The following is a 19,238-nucleotide window of genomic DNA, read 5'->3' on the forward strand; positions in this document are numbered from 1 at the left end:
CAGGGAAGACAGAGCCTCCCCTGGAATGAACTCAACCTTGCCTTCTCCCCTGCCAGTAGTAACATAGTACTTATTTGTAGCACACGACCCCTTCACTGGGTGCATCCAAGTTCCTGCTGGTCACAGGTACAGTCCTTAGCATAGTCACACTTGACTGGGCACATTCAGGGTGGTATAACACATTCAAGTGACACCACTGTTGAGTTCAGTGCAGCATCCGGTGTAGGAGACCATTTACCACACATGGGACACCAGCAGCCCTTCAGCTCAGCTCAGGCACAAACTTAGTTATGAGCTTAGTTACCCCTCTATAAAATCTCATCTGCACCAAAAGATGCAGAATTTGAGCTTATGTAAGTACAGTGTGAAATGTACCTGTCAAACTCCCACTATAGTACCTAAGGCTTCTAAACACCTATAACAAGCTCTCACATTCTGCACATTCACAGTGCAGATGGGCCACTATGCAAGTCTGTGGGTAGAGAATCAAATGACAGTGCCTGCCTTCACTGAGCTACAACCCTGCTCTGGTGTACCCAACACCTGCACTGGCCCGAGTACGATTCACACTCACAGATAATCTTGCCACTTCCCTGGTAAAACAGTCAGTAGACCTCCTCTGGCTTTTCTCTAACATCGCCTTCCAAAATAAACATTCTCTAAAACAAAGTAGACGCTGTTATTTGTGGAGTGTCCTATCACAACTCCCTACAAAGCCCAGGACCTCCTGCAGATCTGGGCCACAGGTTGCCGGTTGCAGAAGTCAGAGGGAGGGAGCTGCCTTTCCCTCCAGTCAGGCTCCAATCACGTGAAGTCCAGTGGCTGTACCTCCAACACTGGCAGTGGGTATGGACTGCAAGCATTCTCCTGAAAAAATGCTGATCAAAGGTTTGTGTCCTGGATTAACCCAACAGGGAATCCATCAGGACAACTGTACCCAAGTGTGGCATTTCCTTTCATCAGAAGAGTATTTTGGGGGGTACTTATTTTCAGTTAAGAGAAACCAGGGAGCATTTGGCTCTATCGCAGTTCTTGACACCATCTCCCTTAGGGAAAAAAACAAAACAAAACAAAACAAAACAAAACACTAATATAAAATTGAATAGCTCCCAAAACATTTGATTTGGTAAGTTAATCTTTCTAAAGAAAACAGGGTATTTCTTAGGAATGCATTGCCTTAAAAATGATATGCTGAGCTCAGGCTATAAAGACATACACCATTCAAGATATGAAGGCACACACCACAACTGATTATTCTTACAGGAATTACCTGGGGACAATCAGTAACAAGTGTCAAAATGGGCCTTACTCCTTCATGCATTGAGAGCATGCAACTTCAGGCCAGCAGTCCCACTAGCCAGTAATCCATCATACCGTTCCTGTCATTCATCCTAGACTCCTGAGCCAGCCCCAACCCATGCATGCCCTCCCTTCACCACCACTCCCCATCCACCTGTGCTGAGGAGTGACTCACTGCTGCTCTTGCATGTCACGGTGACTCACAACATTCACATTGCTGGTATCTGCTGTACATTATCTCAACTCTCGGTAACACAGAAATGATTATGAGTTCACGTGGGACCAGGAAGCTGACGTTTAAAGAGACCTTAAAGGAACTGGACATTGAAGTAAAAAGTTCTACACACTATCAGCAAAGGAAAAGGCTGATCAATTATATTTACACACATCAGAGAACCACCACATTTGGGTTCATTAGGCTATATAACTAAAGAAGTTAGTGATTGCAAGTTAGCCCAAAGCAATGATGACAGTAAACAAGGCATAACAAAGATTGTTAGCTTTCCATCTTAACCGCCTTGCTCGCACAGCTGCCAAATATTTTCTGCACTCATCATCGCTTTCAACTGATTCTCCTTCACCAGGAAGAGGAAAAAGGAATATGCACTTAGGAAAAAGAGACAATAAACTCAGCAGTTCACTTGGCTACAAAGTAAATTCAAAACTAACCTGGACTGAGACACTATATGAAAAAATTAAAAGTAACCCAAAAGTGTAAACATAATATGACCTAGACATCACAAAAGAAAGGCAATATGTAAAGTCAGTACGCACTGCATTCCCATCTGGGTTAACCTTTCAAGTGACTAATTTGTGATTCTACTTTGAAGGGAAACACAGTTGAGAAAAGGAGATTCTAAAACAAATAGAAAGGCAGTCATGGTAGCACATGCCTTTAATCCCAGCACTCAGGAAGCAGAGGCAGGTGAATCTCTGTGAGTTCGAGGACAGCCTGGTCTACAGAGAGAGTTCCAGAACAGCCTCCAAAGCTACAGAGAAACCCTGTCTCGAAAAACCAAAAAGAAAAGGAGAGTCTAAAACAAATAGCCAGGCTTGGTGGCAGAGGTAGGCAGATCTACACAATGAGTTCCAGGAGAGCCAGGGGTACATAGTAAGACCTGTGTCAAAACATTAATAAACAATAAAAGAAATGGAGGGATATGGATAATGTGTGGAAAAGAAGCTAAAGGAATAATTACCCTTGAGGGAGAAGAGGAGGCAAAGAAGATCACCAGGGCAATTATAGGGAAAGCAATATTTAACTCTACTGTTGAAGGTTCACTAAGTCCAAAGTGACTATGAGAAAAGATGCCATGTGAACACGGTGTTTCTCGAGGGAGTGCCACTGTGGTGTAAACACAGAGGCTAGTAACCTTACTGGATATTGCCCACAGCATGGATCCTGTTTCTCTCTTGCAATTGTAGAACCAGTAACAAGACCTAATACCAACTGGCAACTTTCATTCTTGGTCAAGAACAAATGTGGGAGATAAATGTGCAAAGCAAATCCTCAACCCTTTTGGGGGTAGTGCTTGTAGCTATGACATGGGGAAGGGAGAAAACTAGTAAAGCGAAGGCCTGATATCTTTTCTTTAGGAATGGTTAGAACTTTCCTAGCACTGCCATCTGTTTTTACTCTTTTTCGGCAAAGGTCAGCCACTGAAGGATGTGTCATCTACCATGCAGGTGATATTATAATGAAGCTAGAGGTTGTCGACTGTGGCAGCCATCTTATCTCTAGTCAAGTTTGGCCAACTTACCTGAAGAAAAACTTCTGACTGGGAGGCATCCTGTCCTCAAAGGTAGGCAAGATTAGAATGAGGTAGAAGTCCAGCATGGTCACCTAGGCAGGACTCATGAGTAATAAAGTAATCATAACTGAGAAGGAGATGAGAAGAAATAAGCAAGGTGGGGTAGTAGCTATTATGTATCTCACAAGACTCATGAGAATTCAAAGCACTTTGCCCAGTAGACAAATTCATTAGCTCCATATTGTGTTATGAAGGCCGCTGTAGTCAGTTTGCACAATACAAAGCCTCACCACATTCCTAGGAGGATTTGGAGAGGTCATGTCAAAAGGCAGCCCCTTTGTGCTTGCTGCCTCACTCTCTGAAGCATTGCTAGAGATGAACTAGAAGGGCACAACCATGTGTGGTGACACCTCCCAACCCCACTCTGTCCTCACTCTGTCCTCTGGACCCCAGAGTCTGCCTCTTGAAAGCCCATCGTGTTCTCTTCTCTCAATGATCCTTTTCCAGGATAAACTCTAAGATTATTAAGGAAGTCAGAGTTAACCTGAAGTTTGAAAGTTGAGGAACAAATGCCCTCCTTTCACAGCATCCAAACAAGGGTGTGTGGCTTTATTCTCACACTGGGTCTAATTTTTCAGCCAGTAAAATAGGAATGACTGTACTAAACTATCTGAGGCAATTTTGGTGAGCACCCTTCCTGGTCTTTCCTATAATGAAGTGATTAATGAATTAGTTCTCACTTCACAGGAGACTGGCCTGTTTCCATTGCATCTGAATTGTTAAGTACTATTAGTAACAACCCTGCTCTTAGCCCCAAAGTCTCCCAACCTGGAGTTTCATTAAGCATTTCTCTTATTCACCTTCCAATGTTTTCTATTTTTTCATTTTTCCTCTTTTTGCTTTGCTGTTATTGTTGTTGCTTTTGAGACAGCATCTCTTGGAACCCTACCTGACTCCTATTTACTATGTAGCTCAGGCTAGCCTTGGGATTGGCAGGTATGGGCTATTGCAGTTGGCCCTTGATACTCTTACCTAGCACTTGTCTATAGTTTCAGTGCTCAAAAGGCGGAAGTGGGAGATCATATATTCCAGGCCAGACTGGAATACATAAAGAGACACCATTAAAAAGATCAACAACAACAACAAAAATGAAGTTCATAGTATCAAACTTTACCTCCTTTATATTTAGGAATATATGTGTATGCATATATTCATGCAATAACAACAACAAAAAAAAAGAAAGACCATGAATTTTAAGAGAACAAGGGATGGCTTGGAAGGATGACAGGGGAAGAAGTATTGTAATTACAATACAATCTCAACAAAAAATAAGACCATTGTGCCAATCAAACAAAACATGAAACTTGGTGTTGTTTTTTTTAAGTCCTAGTGTTCTTTAAAACATACTGCATAATTTAAAAGCAAAACAAAACAAAAAAATCTTTACCTCTTACTATCCCTGCTTGTAGTCATTTATTCATCTACTCCTAATCACTGATGACATTAGCACCAATTTCTTTTCCAAACTCAGGTCTGTTTATATTTACCTGTAAATAACTACCCTCAAGCCCCTGACCTCTAATGACCTTTCCTCTGACTCCATCTCAGCCACTGGCTCTAATTCTCATAACCTCTGTTTCATCATGGTTCTTTACACCAGTTCCCCAGCCTCCACCTGTGTGAGCATGTGTGTGAGCAACAGCATCTCCTTCTCAGCTCATCTCCTCAACTGAGTATTTCAGTTTCAACATGACAGTTTTATCTGGCTCCCCCAACTATTCACTGATTCTTTGTTCTACTTGCAGTCAGTTCTTATAACACTTAGCTTAAAATAAAAGTTTATCATTGTAATTTCTCCAACGCAAGTGTCCTTCTTTCTCTTTACCTAAACTCCTCCAACTGATTAATCTCATTAATCTGTCTGTCTTCTCAGTACCTTCACCCAAATAACTAAACAAACAGCTTGAGAAAAAAAGAAACACAACTGCTCTCAACTTAAAGTCATGAACCTTAAGTATCAAATGAGCAATGCCCATTGGCCAAATCCCTCCATCTCAAATCCCTGTTCATCCCTTCAGACTCCAGGAACATCATCATCCCCATTATCCCTTTCCCATTCTCTTTATGATCCTTCCTTGCATTAAGAGTATCCTGTATCCAAGTATGCAAGTATCCTGTTTCTAATAAAGACCAAGCCCTCCATTTTATCTGGAGTCTCCTTCTTTTCTTACTCTTCAGCAATTTTAATCCTACTATTGTCCAACACTCTCTCCAGATGCCATCACTAGAAACTTTTTCCACTATCCACTGATTTTAATGAACCTCCCTCTACAATATTTCCTTTCAAGAATTATTTGATTTCTTTGTTTTTTTCTTCACATTTCTTGCATTTTCTCAAAGTATCATTTACAACTCCAAAACTCAACCCAATAAATTTTTGTGCCAGTTTCTCCACTCATCAGTCAAAATCAAAAATGAACTATTTCACCAAATGCATCTCTACAATAGATACAAAACCATCTTTTTAAAAAAAACACTCTGGGCTCTTATCTTCGGAGAGATCACATTCTCTAGTTTCCCTCCCATCCGTGGCAAACCTTCTATGTAACGACTGATCACTGGTCCCTTCTCTAACTGTACGTTCTCTATAGGAAACCCCAGGAAATATCAAATAAAAGCTATGAGCAAAAAAATTCCCAACTTTGTTCAGCCCAGATGCCTTTCAGTCTCTTCAAGTTCTATTTATTGAGTTGTATGAAATATCTAATAAGCACCTCAGACTTAATGCAACCACACAGAATGCTTTCTGCCTTCCACCAAACCTGTTTCTCTCCAATCTCTCATTTTCTCAGTAATTGGCCTAGATGCTCAAATAAAAATGAACCCTTTATTTTGATTCTTTTTTTTTTAATCTACTATCGAATTTAGTCACCAATCTATTTCAAAAACATCTCCTAAATCTGTCCATCTCTTTCTGTCTTTAACACAATGCTTGTCCACATGACAATTTCTCAGTTGGACAACTAAAATAGAATTTTGACTGAAGTCCTCTTTTCGGTGTCTTCCTCTACTTCCCAAAAGTCTGTCTACTTTGAACAGCCAGAGCAAACTCTGATAGTATTCACTATCAGTGGAGTCACAACCACCCACAATTGGTCCTTGGCAAGTAGATATTCTACCAACAGTAGCTAACTTCTTAGTAGGTAAGAAGTACCCTTGTGTCAAAGAAAATTAAGCTTTTAAATAATTTTAATTTAGTCCTTCTTCTAAGAAGGGATTAAAAAACAAAGATTTTTTTACTTTTTGTTCAGGTTGGGAAACAAGGTTTCCTTCTGTATACCAAGCCTGGCCTGGAGCTCACTATGTAGCCCAAACTGGCCTCAAAACCAGAGCAGTCATCTTGCCTAGGTTCCCAGGTTCTGGGATTACCAGCATGAACCATCATGCCCACCTGAGAGCCACCATTCTACACTGCATCATTTTAATGGTCTGCATGTAATCCATTCTACAATGAAAATGAAGCACTGTAACTTGGATTAAAGTCTTACAAGATCTTGCCTTGACAACTATAGATTCCCTTGAATGCTATGAAACATTTCATACCTACACTCTAAAGATGCTCACATCCTAATCTTGTTTTAGATGGTTGGGGGCTACCATGTGGGTCCTGTGAACTGAACTCCATTCCTCTGCAAGAGCAATCAGAAGTCTTAACCCCTAAGATCTCTCCAGCCCCAATTCTATGAGAGGGGTCTGTTGGCACACACTTTGGCTTTTTTACTTGTTTGTTTGTTTGTTTGTTTGTTTATGGCAGGATCTCACTGTGGAGCTCTGGCTGGTCTGGAACTTGCTTTTAGCCAGCATGACATTGAACTGTCTCTGCCTCCCTAGTGCTGGGATTAAAGGCATGAGGCCACCACATCTGATTACACTTAGAATTTTGAGGCCACCTATCCCCTCTGCCTAGAAGGCTTTGATACTCATCTTTGCACACACAGCTCCTTCTTTTTGATCTTTCAGGCCTCAAGAAAAATGTCAGCTTTTGAGACATGTTCTCCCGAGTCAGGCAAACTTGCAATAATCATATAGCACTTGTCATCTCAAATGCCCATTCTTCATTTAATAACAATCATGCCTTTCCCTCCACTAAAATCTACATTCTACAGGATTTCAAAGTAATCTGTAGACTACTATAGTCCTAATTTGTGGGGAAATGGCCAGCACACATTAGGCTGATAAATTTAATGAATAAACCATATAGATAGTAAGAGACCATGCTGCTCCTCGATGAGCAGAGAAACAGCTCATAAAAGGAAGGATAGTCTTGCAATGACTGCAGGACATACATCAATAAGGGAGTAGCCACTGATGTGAGCTCCCAGTTCCCCAGAGGTGTGGCTGGAGATGCTAATCTGAAAATCATCCAAATCCAGAATAGGGATAAATCAGGTAATATGAGCAACTGCAGAGAAAACCCAGTGAACTATGAATAAGTCTGGGAAAGAACCTGTAGATGGCTATAAGGAGGACTCCAAAGGGAAGCAAGCTGTCACAGCAACCTGGCAAATTCAGTTTCATCTGGGAGAGGTGGCACAGAACATACAAATTTCAAAAATAAAAAACAAAAACTCACTGGTTTGCCATTCTGGACCCCAATAAACCTGATGGAAATAGATTCATCTGCGATCAGACCCAGGTCTCGAAATATCATAGTGTGGAAGGCAGGAAAGTAAGCAAAAAGTATACTTTCACATGCTCAGGCAGAGAGCAAGTAGCTAGTATGGGTGACAGCAAAATTTGAGTTTGGTCTTGTTTGTGTTGGGAAGTTGGGGCCTTCTTGTAAATATTTGAGATGCAAATGAGCTTTCCTGTATGGTTATACATGTCCATAACCTCTGACCTTCAGAGGCTAAAGCAGGACGATTTGTGTTGAGGCTTATCTGAGCGGCTCAGCAAATCCATCTTACAAATAATAATCGAAATAAAAATAATTTTTTGTTGTTTCTTTAGAGACAGGACCTCGTTATATAGCTCTGGCTGTCCTCAAACTCATTATGTAGGACAAGGCTGGACTTAGACTCACAGAGATCCTCCTGCCTCTGTCTCCTGAGTACTGGATTAAAGTCGTAAGCCACTACTCCTAATAATCTTTTAATTATTAATAAAAATTTAATGTGAGCAGGGAGAATTTCCACAAAGTAACTGAAAGGAGCACATGTTTTTAATCCAAGAAATCCAGAGACAGAGGCAAGTGGATCTCTGAGCTCAAGGCCAGTCTAGTCTATAAAGGAAGGACCATGTCACAGTAAAAAATAGTAAGAATAATAGAAAAACTTGGGTGAATATAGGTTGGAAGTTGACGAAGTACCTTGTTTTGGGTGCAAGAAGAGATGGAGAAGAAAATATTGACAGTTGACATGCTAGCTCTGTCTTCCTGGTATAAGATGAAAAGTCCTATAAAAAGGCATCATTTTAAAAGCTTTATTTCCCAGTCTACCTCAAGATCCAGCAATTCCACTCTTAGACATACCCAAAGGATGCATATTCATACCACAAGGACATCTGTTCAACTATGTTCATAGCAGCATTATTTGTAATAATCAGAAACTAGAAGCAACCTAGATGCCCCTCAACTGAAGAATGGATAAAGAAAATGTGGTATATTTACACAATGGAGTACTACTCAGTGGGGAAAAAAAATGACATCTTGAAATTCGCAGGCAAATGGATGGAACTAGAAGAAACCATCCTGAGTGAGGGTAACCCAGACACAGAAAGAAAAACTTGGTGTGTACTCACTCATATATGGATTTTAGACATAGAGCAAAGGATACAATCCACACCTCCAGAGAAGATAGGAAACAAGGAGAACCCTAAGACATGCATGGACCCCGATAATGGGGAAAGGGACAAGATCTTCTGAGTAAATTGGGAGTATGGGGGGGTAGGAGAAAGAGGAGAGGAGAAGGGGACAGGGGAGAAGAACATGAGGGATTAGAAAGGTGGAGTTGGGGGAAGAAGAGGAGACCAAGGAAAGAGATACCTTAATAGAGAGAGCCCTTATGGGCTTAATGAGAAACCTGGCACTGGGGAATCTCCAGGAATCCACAAGGGTGATCCCAACTAAGAATCTAAGCAATAGTGAAGAGGCTACCTTAAATGCCCTTCCCCTAAAATGATATTGATGACTACCTTAAATGCCATAATAGAGCCTTCATCCAGTTGTTGATGGAAGCAAAAGCAGAGTTTCACAGCTAAACACTGAGCCAAACTCCTGGAATCCAGTTGTAGAGAGAGAGTAGTGATAAGCAAAGGAGTCAAGACCAGGCTGGAGAAACTCACAAAAACAGTTGACCTGAGCAAGTGGGAGCTCAGGGACCCTGTCTGACAGCTGGAGAACCAGCATAAGACTGAACTCAGCCCCCTGAACATAGGTATCAGTTGGGGGACTTGGGCAGTCTATGGGGCCTCTGGCAGTGGAACCAGTATTTATCCTTAGTGCACAAATGGGCTTTGGGAGCCCATTCCCCATGGAGGGATACTCTCTCAGCCTGGATACATGGGAGAGGGCCTAGGTCCTGCCCCAAATGATGTGACAGACTTTGATGATTCCCGAATGGGAGTCCTCACCCTCCCTGAGGAGTGGATGGGGGATGAGATGATCGGGCAGCATGGGAGGACTGGAGAGAGAGGGAACTGGGATTGGTATGTAAAATAAGATTGTTGTTAATTTAAATAAAAATAAACAAAATACAATAAATTCCCATCCTCCTGGGTTCCTAGCTAGTAGACATTGGTAATCTTTTCCCCTACTCCCTGGTGTTTTCAAGATGAGGTTCCTCTGTGTGTATAGCCCTGGCTGTCCTGGATGTCACTCTGTAGACCAGGCTAGGCTCAAACTCAGATAGATCCTCCTGCCTCTGTCTCCTGAGTGCTAGATTAAAAACGTGCACCACCACCGTCCAGCTGGCAATCTTCCTGAAGGCAAGTAAGAAGACTCTATAGTGGATTTCCAATCAAGCCAATCTGAGTGGAGCTGACACACTCCATTCAAGGCTACATGTTGGGAAAGTGGAAATGTTTCTTCTCTTTTGTTTTCCACTAGCTGGATGAGGTTGGAAATAAAACTGGAAGGAAGAATTATGCCACAAACAGAAGGGCCCACATTGTCTGGACCAAGGGAAGAAATCCATATGTAAACCAAAACAACACATGAGAAAGCAATGAATGTGTCCTTTGAGGCTGGGTCTATTTTCAGATCTCTCTGTTACAGCAATTCAGTCTGCTCTAACCACTTACCATCATCTGTAGCAAAAGAAATGCATGGATGGATTGAAAGGCCCAAAGATGATGCTGCCAGTTTGGGAAAGCTGTAGCAAGAAATGAATATGGAGGTAAGGGAATGGTAAATTCAAGGCCAGAACAATTTATCGAGGGAGACCATGTCTTCAGAAAGTAAAGCAAAGCAATGGAGAAAGAGACTAACAACCAAGTGCAAGAAGTGCTCGGGGTAAGCAAAGTCGTATGTGCTGGTGACTTGCACTATTACCTTCCCTGCCCCAAAAGCAGCCAGCAGCCCAGATGTAAGAGTGCAAAACAGATGGATACTGGCGTGCAGGCTGTTCACACACCCATCAAATCCAGGAAGTGTGTAGCAATGTTGTGGGTTCCTGAAGTCAAATCCAAAGACAGCTGCTGAGTCACCACGTGAAGTGTTAGCAAGTGTAAATGCTAAGATGCGAAGTTCAATGGACTGAGGAGCAGAATTCAAACCAGGAAACACCTTACCAAAAACTATAAAATAAAATAATAATAATAATAATAATAATAATAGGAATAGGGAGCTAGCCATATGCATGCCTGTAATCTCAAAAGAGAGGCTGAGACAGGAGAGCCAAGACTTCAAATCTAGCTTGGGCCACACAGTGATAAAGACCAGCCTGAACCATATTTCTATCTCAAAAGAAGGCTTCAAAGATACACAGAGAAACCCTGTCTCAAAAAAAAAAAAAAAAAAAAAGGTGGGGGGAGAGGAAGAGAGGGGAAAAAAAAGGGAAGAAATGGGAGTAGGATTATCTCTTTATAACTTTCTTCACATAGATTTCCAGAAGTCTCTGCCGAACCAGAAAGAAGCTGTGTGGCTTTGAATGAGTAACAGAATTTCTCTGATCTCCACTGATCATCAGTACAACAGGACTCACTGCCGATAATTGAAGCAATAGATACAGAGTGCTCAACACAGCAGCTAGAAAACAGCAGTTGCCAGGTAAAAACATCTTATGGGGGCTGAAGGTTGAGGAAGGGTCTCATGGTGGTTGGTTGCCTGGGCTGGCCTGGAACCCACTGTAATCCTCGCCTCTCAACCTCCCAAATTACCTTTATCAATAGTAAAAGTTACAGTTGGGCAAAATCTCTATGTTCCTTTTATTTTAAAATTCTGTGAATCTGGCAGCCTGTGTGGTATGCAACATATGTATCTCAGATACTTAATGGTAAATTGGAATGGAGGTAGGGGTTAATATTAATAAGAATAATCAAAAAAGTGAATAGAAATATGTTTAAGAGGATCCCTATGGGGACATCTAGAGAGATGCCCCAATGGTTAAGAGCACTGCCTGAGTTTAATTCCCAACACCCACATGGCAGCTCACAACTATAACTCCAGTTCCAAGGGATCCAACACCTTCACACAGACATACATGCAGGCAAAACACCAATGCACATAAAATTAAAATTAAAGTTAAAAAACGAAAAAGATGAGCCCTATGAACATAGGCCTAGATGGAGCTGCAGGGATCCAGCTTCATCTGGAAGGGAAAACCATAGCCAGAAAGGCTAGAGAAAGAATCTCTAAGTGCACACAATAGGGAAGAGTCAGGCTGAGGTCCAGAGTACAGAACCATGGGCAAGACTGGCTTCTTCGTTGACAGGACAAGAGTAATAACCACTTTATGTTTTCTACAGGCTTCAAACCCCGGAGTCTAAGCTACCTCACTGAACAGGAAACTACAAAGTGCAGAGACTGGCCAAAGCCACTGTCAACGATGTCAGGGATGCTCAGAAGCAAAAGCTTCCCCTTAGTTACCTTCAACCTCACCTACATAAATGGTCCTTTGTTCCCTTGGAATCCAGAGAACTTGGAGGCTGGAAAGACTCAGCAGTTAAGAGCACTGTGCTTGCAGAGACCCCAAGTTGGGTTTTCTAACACCCATGCTGCATGGTTGAAACTCCAGCTCCAGAGGCTCCAATGCCCTTTTCTGGCCCCCCAGGGACACCCGAACATACAGGGCATACACTCATACACATGAATGAAAACAAAAATAACTTGTTTTTAAAATAAAAGGACCAGAGCTGGGCAGTGGTGGTGGTGGTGCACAACTCTAATCCCAGCACTCGGCAGGCGGATCTCTGTGAGTTCGAGACCAGCCTGGTCTACAAGAGCTAGTTCCAGGACAGTCTCCAAAGCCACAGAGAAACCCTGTCTCGAAAAAACAATAAATAAATAAATAAATAAATAAATAAATAAATAAATGGACCAGAAAACTTAATTTCATATTGGTGGCAAGTTTTTACCAATTACCTCATTAAAATTTGTCAGATTCTTTGGCAGTTTTTAGTTTTTGTTATTTGATGTGGCATTTTGTCTGTTTGTTTTCATTTGGTTTGTTTTGGTTTTTTGTTTTGTTTTGAAACAGGGTCTCTCTCAATAGTCCTGGCTATCCTAGAACTCACTATGTAACTATGTAGACCAGGCTGGCCTAGAACTCAAAAAGATCCACCTCTCTTTACCTCAAATGCTGTCACTAAAGGCAGGGGCTAGCATGCCCTGATTGTTTTTATATTTTGAAACAGGGTTTCACTAAGTAGCTCAGGCTAGCCATGAACTATGCAAATCTCCCACCCCCTTTTCACAAACTCTCAAACAACCAACCCAGCTAGGATTTTTTCCTAAGAAACTTGTTAGGTGGGGAAGGGGGCAATCAATGAAATAAAGGAGCCTCGAGCCTAGGTAGCCCTGACATCCTGGTTTATAGACTCTTCCAGTGACTTTCTTGAGGCATTGCTTTTAGAATATCAGTTTGATTGATGCAATTGTCACTTCCCAAATATCCTAGAAATGGACGAATGTGTAGGGAGAAAGGGGAGCCATAAAGGTAAAGCTTAGAATATACACTTGATCCAGGTTCACACCTTAAATCCTAGTGCTTGGGAGGCAGAGGCTGGCAGATCTCTGTGAGTTCAAGGCCAGCCTGTTCTACAGAGTGAGTTCCAAGGCATCCAGGATTACAAAGAGAATGCCTGTGTCAAAAAAAATTAAAAAAGAACAACACTGAAGAACAACACTGGCAAGAAGCAGCTGTAGAAGTACAGTAGGTTTAAAGAATTCTAGTTCCTCCAACTTGGAGACAACCCAATAAGGGAGGCAGAATCTGGGAGCAAAACTGGATGCTTCCTGAACTCCCAAACAAATGCTTAGACTTGATCCCACAGGACAAGCGAACCCCAGGAAGGGTGGAGCAAAGAGGGGCATGATCAAAAGCACTCCTGACTTTACTACAATGAAGCATAACATCCTTTATTTACTCATTTTAAATCAAAGGAAAAGGACTGTGGAGACCCCGGTACTCTAAACTATTGTTTCTGTCACTTTGAAATACATTTAGAAGCTTACTGGTTGTATTGACATATAACAGTATAAAATCTTAGCCAAATGTTTCCAAAGCTCTTTTCATTTAATATAACTTTCCCTCCTCACATGAATATAAGAAGCTACAATTTCCACTTGGCCCTAGTGACCACTAGCAAGGACAAGGAAATAACTCCCACTTGCAATGCACAAGTTTCTCCACTGTCACCAAGCCTTACGCAGAGGCAATCTTGTCTGACAGCTCCAGCTTCCAAACATCTCATTTTCAGAAACTGCCCTCTCTGGTACAGTTTTGGGGTCTCCCTTTCCTGACAGTCATAAAATTATATATGTGGTCCCCACAATACATCACTCTCTGAAGAATACAAAGCTTGAAAAGTCTAAAGTCAATTGCTCAAAAGATATCCACACTATTACAGTATCTCAATGTTCAGAAAGAAATGAGTGTTTTAAGTTTGCCCGAATAACTAAAAGATGCTCCAAGTAATGTAAAATTGTTACTCCAGATGGACAAGAACACTGCCCCTATACCAACTAACAAGTACTACAATTTTTAACTACCTGCATAGCACAGCCCTCATAGATTAAGGGTTCAGTTTCACAAACTGCCCCCTACACACACACACACACACACACACACACACACACACACACACCACACATACACACAAAGGCACTTTAGACAGTGGTTTCCCAGGTTACCAACACATCTGCCAACTTGCCTACCAATCAAGGATTCCCCAACCCTTCTCAGGTTTAGTAACAGGTTATAATAACTCAGATTCTGGGAAATTCATTTATAAAAAGCTTATTGTAAACACAGTATAAAGAATGAAAATGAGCTGAGCATGGTGTTGCATGCATGCCTTTGATCCCAGCAGAGGCAGACAGATCTCTGTAAATTCCAGACCAACCTAACCTATATAGAAAGTTCTAGGCCAGCCAAGGCTACAAAAGTGAGTCTCATCTGAAAAAAAAAAAAAAAAATATATATATATATATATATATATAGATAGATAGATAGATAGATATAGATATAGATATAGATATAGATATAGATATAGATATAGATATAGAGAGAGAGATGGATGAACAGGGACTAAAGTGCACAGTGCAGCATGGGAACAGGGCCAAGGAAGTTTCCCTCTCTCTCAAGTCATTCCACCCTTCCACCCTTCACATGAGGGCTCCATTAAGTAAGAAGGACGGTCAGACCACTGACTGTTCATGATTATCTCTAGCCTCTTTCTCCTCCCTAGAAGGCAAAGTGGGACATAGTCTCAACCCTGATTTCAACGGCAAAGCCTCCAGCAACCAACTCCCATGCCCGAAGCTATCTAACAACTGATTAGTAATCCCATGAATGCACAAAAGTGTACTCAGTCCAGAAATTCCAAGCATCTTAGAACTTAGAACTTAAAACAAACTTAGAACTTGCTAGGTCAGAAACAGGGAGAATTTGTGCTTCTTCTTCTCTTGCTTTGTTTTAAGGAAGGTTGTCTTGTCCAGTCTCTTGAGTGGTGGCATTATATGTGTGTACCACCACACCCAGCTCCTATATTCATTATTTCAAAATATGTGGATAATCCTAGTATTTGAGAGGCTAAAGCAGGGGGTTTCCATGACTAAAGTCTGGACCAGTCCTACTTCCTAAAATGATGATGATGATGTTGATGATGATGATGATTGTCTTTTTTTTGTCTTTGGCCAGTGTTAAGCCCGTTATCAACTGGTACTCTCCTCAACACCAACTTGTCTCCAAAGAGTTGAAGATCATCTGTAGGGTCAGAAACAACTTGCAAGAAATTTCTCATTAGGCATTCTGTCATTCTGAGAAACATCACAAGAGTTTGCATAAAGTCAGATAGTCTCCACCTCACTAGGCAAGATTTTTATGGGACCATAGTTACATATGTAGCCAATGAAAATGATGTAGGGTGGCATCTGAATGCATGTTTTATCCCACTAAACAAACTCCACACATGTATCAAAAGCAGTTAACAGTAACTTGGCTTTATCTAATATTTATTGCTACATAATCCTGCACACAACTACACAAAACTTCCTTTAAGAAGCCAAATGCAACATCTATGTCATTTCTGGTGCTTTCTTAAATATGGTTTCTGCACTCGGGGTAGCTGTTGGAGTCAATGCATTAAACAGAAAGAATCAAGTTTCAGAAAACATCAACATGTAGGGAGACACCCTAGCCCCGCCCTGGGACAGGTACCAGGTGGACCCGGGACTCGCCCATAAGGGCGTGCAGAAAGAATCAAGTTTAAGAAAACATCAACACATAGAAAAGAAATTAGATAATGGTTTGGAAATTGTTCCCTCTGCTAATAACCACAGCCCTCCTCCTGCTGCCCCAACTAAAGGGGGAAAACCCTGGATAATCATGGTTTATATGAGAACTAAATTATCTGCCTAGCTGTATTCTTTTCCCAATGTTTGCTTTTTCGATATAAAAAGAAAATAGGAGGAAGGACACTAACATTTTAGAATTGACTGCCTCTGGGGCATATTTCTAGTGATTGCAGACCTGCTATATGTTATTACCCATATTTTGCCAGGGAGACTTAGTTTGAGTATGTTCCCTAAAGCCAAAGCCTTCTGTTTCTTAGCCTGAGATACATTGTTCCAGTTTAGTCACTGCTTGAGGAAGCATTTGTGGAATCTTATTAGAAGTCAGTCGCCATTCCAGGTCCTAGAGATCTCAAAGTGTGTAAGACACACCATACCCAAGTCATAGCTTACATCCTGGAGCTGGATACATAAATAACCACGCAGGATAATGTAAGAAGTATATCAGTTTGACAACGTGATATCTCCCCAAAGTGATCATCAAATTTTTTGATTGCCTATAAATGATACTAGTTACAAGAACTAAGTGGGAAGACACAACAGCCGATGGGAACTAACAGAGAACCAGGCAATTACCTTCCCCTGCTACCTAGGATGACTTCATAAAATGATGATGTGACTGCAGAGTTCTAACAATTCTGTCTCATCTCAAATTCTATCTCTTGTCCATTATTCACTGAGGTGAAGGGTTAAATGGCTAAGATAAAGGAAGTGTGGTCATTTGACTAATGTCCCTATGAGAAACATGGGGAGGTTTCAACACACTCATCATTAAGGCCCCAGAGACAGCACATGCTATCCATTGGGCAATGGCATCCAGGCTTCATATGCTGATCAATAGCTACCGAGAAGTCCCTGGTCTCCGAGTGTCCATCGCCAGAACTTGCAACCTTCAAAAACCAGACTCCAAGGCTCTACACTTTGGTATATATGCAAAATGCAAAGTTTTGTTTTAAGCAAAGAGGACATTAATTTACCAGCTTCCTGTCTCACCTATTTGTACAAGCCAACAAGGCTGTTTCTGTAGCAACCTCCTGGGACATTTACGCTTTGTGTCACTTGGATGACCCTGTCACTGAGATTTTGGGAGAACTTGTGCTGGTTGAGAAAGGCTGTTTCAGGGTACATATATCTTCTCACCGGGTGAAGGACGTACCACCATCTGCTAAGACCCTAACAGTCACAGTACTCAGCAAACTTTCTTTAGCTGGAAACAGTTGCTTTGTGGAGAGTGGAGGCTGTTACCGGTGTACACTTTGCATTTCCTCCTAGGCCAGTCACACCCTGGCAACTGAGTTTCTCAGAGAAGTACTCCCTCTTCCAGAAGGGTCTCCGGACCCTCACCACAAAGAAAACAGCAATCCTCCTCACCAGACTCTAGACACATTCACAAGTTAAAAGTTTGCCTAAACTTTCACTGATGTGCAGACTCCCTGCCTGTTGCTAGGTAAAGTGTATTACAAATGTATTCCAGCCCTGAAAGAGAATAAGGCTCCGATTCGGTTGTGGAGAACAAATTCTCAAGTTTCCCCCAGTTTCCCGCCGCCGCAGCCACCACCACAACCACCACCACCACCTCCACCTCCACCTCCGACACACCTCAGCCCCACAGAGTCAGAGAGCAGGGACCACTTCCACCTAGAAGCCGGGACTGAAGAGCAGGTCACCCAGGACGCACACACCTGAGATCAGTCCTCACGCGCGAGGGGACAGCAGGCAGGAGCGCCAGGATCCTCCAGCCAGGGCGGAGTCGGCCTTGCCGAGAACCAGAGTGGCCCTGGGCTCGCAGCGAGCGCGCCGGGATGTCACCGGGTCAGGCGGGGCCACGGTAACCCGACCCGCCCGCCGACGCCCCTCCCGGCTACTTCCTCCTCCCCTCGTGCGCCTCCGCCTCCTCAGGGGATGACCCCACGGCTCCGCCACCGTGTGCGCCGCGACACCGCGGCCCTGGCTCCTCGGCCCGGCAGGGGAACGCGGAAGTGCAGCTGCTGTGCGCGCCGCGGGCGGGGAAAGACGGCTGCAGACCCGCGCTCTGGGCCTCGCGGGGACATGAGCTGGCCCTGGCTGGAGTGGGCGATCTTGCCCTGCGCCGGGAAGAGGGACTCCATACCGCGCCACTCCTCGCCAGCTGGAGGGAAGATGAGAGGTCTGAGCTAGGCCCAGGGAAGCCGGCGGGGTGTCGGGTTCCTGTCCCTCCCCATGCGGGCCACCCCCGCCATCTGCCCGAGAGGAGGACGCTCGCCCGCCCGCTGCCCGCCAGGGCTGCTTTACCTGATCACACGTCGCGCGTGCCCCGATCCAGCGTCGTCCCCCCGCCCCCTCCGTGCCGCTCAGTCGCCTGGCTTCCCTGGGCCTAGAAAGGCTTCTAGGAGTCGGGGGACCCTGGGGACTCGGCCTGCAGCTCTCGGCCCGGCTACCCGAGCGCGTTCTGCGGGCGCTCCAGGCCCCTTAACCCCGGGCCTAAATGTTAGCGCGGTGACCCTAGTTAGCAGGGATGGGATGCTGAGCACTGGCCCAGTAGGGCCCAACCCTCGTACAGGTGGGGGGAGGCGGAGAGCCCTGGCTACAGGAGCCACAGGCTTCCCACTTGCACCCCCTCCCAACCCGACCCTGCCCACTGAGCATGCCCAGCTCACTTGTTGCAACTACATGGGTTAGGCAAACGCAAGGGTACCTCAAGAGGGCTTAGGTTGGGTTCCAAAAGACCCCACTTTGTTAAGGCTTTAAATCCTGAGCATAACTTTCCACCCACCGTGGTGCTGGAAAATATGCAGGGACTGAACCGAAAAGCCCCTCAAATAAAGCAGCCAAATTAGTTTGAAGGAAATTGTAGCAGTGTTTAGTAATCAAATATACATATATATATATATATATATATATATATGGGTTTTTTTTTTTTTGAGATAGGGTTTCTCAGGCTGTCCTGGAACTCACTCTGTAGACCAGGTTGGCCTTGAACTCTGCCCGCCTCTGCTAATCAAGTGCTGGGATTAAAGGCGTGGGCCACCACCACTCGGCCTTTATTTAGTATTCATAAACACTGCAGCATTCCGACAGTTAAAGAAATTTGTGGGATTTACAGTCTCGTAGTAACTTCTGAGAGCCCACCACAGCCTGTAAAGGCAAACAACTGGTTCCCCGCCTTGGACACATTAAAATTTAAGGGCTAAGAACTA

General features: G+C 43.3%; 1 protein-coding gene across 3 annotated transcripts in view; it reads right to left on the bottom strand.

Annotated features, from left to right (window-relative positions):
• Gpd2 (glycerol-3-phosphate dehydrogenase 2) overlaps positions 1 to 18,466 on the bottom strand; it is a 144,054-nt gene extending 125,588 nt beyond the window's left edge. Inside the window, exon 1 of one of the 3 annotated variants that reach the window (XM_027420407.2) lies at positions 18,334 to 18,466. The gene's annotated coding sequence lies outside the window, so the exon portion shown is untranslated. Of the gene's footprint in view, positions 1 to 17,661; positions 17,877 to 18,333 lie in introns of those variants that run through there. The other 2 variants (XM_027420405.2, XM_027420406.2) reach the window with 2 other exon arrangements.
• Between the last annotated feature and the right edge of the window lie 772 nt (positions 18,467 to 19,238).

This window comes from Cricetulus griseus, chromosome 6 (assembly GCF_003668045.3).
Source record: "Cricetulus griseus strain 17A/GY chromosome 6, alternate assembly CriGri-PICRH-1.0, whole genome shotgun sequence".
Taxonomy (NCBI): Eukaryota; Metazoa; Chordata; class Mammalia; order Rodentia; family Cricetidae; genus Cricetulus; species Cricetulus griseus.